Raw genomic sequence first — 1,475 nt, 5'->3', positions numbered from 1 at the left:
GCCCCGGTCCGGGAAGATCCCACATGCCGCAGAGCGGCTGGGCCCGTGAGCCATGGCCACTGAGCCTGCGCGTCCGGAGCCTGTGCTCTGCAACGGGAGAGGCCACAACATTGAGAGGCCCGCGTACTGCAAAAAAAAAAAAAAAAAAAAAAAAATCAAAACGAGAAAAAACAGTGGTTGGTTTTACACATGATTCTCTGGAAGAAATGATCAAATCTGTGTTTTATTATTCTACTGCCTGAAGCAAAAACCTTACCTGAAACAAAATTGTACAAACGTAAGTTTATTTCTGTCACCCTCATTTTCTCCATGCTGCCCAGGCTACCCTTTATCAATAGTGCTGCTTGTCTCTCCTCAGGCTTTATACCCTCATCCTGTCTCCTTTTCAAAACCTGTTCTTGGAAACTATTGAGACACATAATATTCCAAAGTATTTAAGAGTGACAGTAATTAAAAGGTATGAGTGCTGAGACCATCTGTCTTAACATGGCTTAATTAAGAATATACATCAGCTGAGGCCCCCGGACCGGCTTCCGCGGTTGCCATGACGGCGGCCGTGTTCTTGGCTGCGCCTTCGTTACCTTTGCGCCTGCGCTCGCCCTCTGCATTTTCACCATCGCCACCGCCATTGCGCATCATCTTCCCCGTCATTGGAGCTTCCTTCAGGTTGGTGTCTCTACTGCTTTACTCCCTTGTTTGGTTCATGGTAGCAACCATTGCTGACGACAAAGATGGACCAATACAGAAATATCTGCTGATCTTTGGAGTGTTAGTCTCAGTCCTTATCCAAGAAATGTGCCGTTTTGCATATTATAAACATTTTTTTTTAAAGGCCGTGTGGGCTTGAAGAGTATAAACCCAGGGGAGACAGCACCTTCTATGTGATTAATGGCTTATGTTTCTGGTTTGGGCTTTGGAATCATGAGTGGAGTATTTCCCTTTGTACATAACCTGTCTGACTCTTTGGGTCCGGGCACGGTGAGCATTCATGGAGACCCTCCCCAGTGCTTCCTGAATTCAGCTTCCATGACGCTGGTGATCATATTGCTGCACGTGTTCTGGGGCACTGTGTGTTTGGATGCCTGTGAGAAGAAAAAGTGGTACGCCCTTCTTGTAGTTCTTCTCCCCTATCTGCTGGTGTCAGCCCTGAGCTTCGTAAATCCTCGTTATGGATTAAAGCTGGTGTCGGCATACATCATCCTGTTGCTCATGGACGTCTGGACATTCTTCATTTCTGCCGGAGCCTGAAACTGCCTCCTCTGCCAAGACTAGGACTCTGTCCTCTTCAAGCAGCGCTCCAGATAACCTCCAAGGACCGGCGCTTCTGAAACAGTAAGCTGAGCCTTTAGAAGAAGCGCAACTGTGTCTTCTTCTAAAGGTACATTTTCCTGGTGAAATTTAGAATAAACGGTACTATCTAGATACGATATGGCTTTCATGCAACGGCTTTCTGAAAGGGATACATCAGTGGTGTG

General features: G+C 46.8%; 1 pseudogene across 1 annotated transcript; it reads left to right on the top strand.

Annotated features, from left to right (window-relative positions):
• The first annotated feature begins 544 nt into the window (after positions 1–544).
• Positions 545–1,248, top strand: LOC309962534 (gamma-secretase subunit APH-1B-like; annotated as a pseudogene). The gene has a single exon. The product of its transcript is annotated as a gamma-secretase subunit APH-1B-like (transcript).
• The last annotated feature ends 227 nt before the right edge of the window (positions 1,249–1,475 follow it).

Source organism: Leucopleurus acutus (genome assembly GCF_964270905.1).
Source record: "Leucopleurus acutus genome assembly, chromosome: 5".
In the NCBI taxonomy this organism is placed as follows: domain Eukaryota; kingdom Metazoa; phylum Chordata; class Mammalia; order Artiodactyla; family Delphinidae; genus Leucopleurus; species Leucopleurus acutus.
Note: the sequence above shows the minus strand (reverse complement) of the source record. Positions and strands in the feature narration are given on the sequence as shown.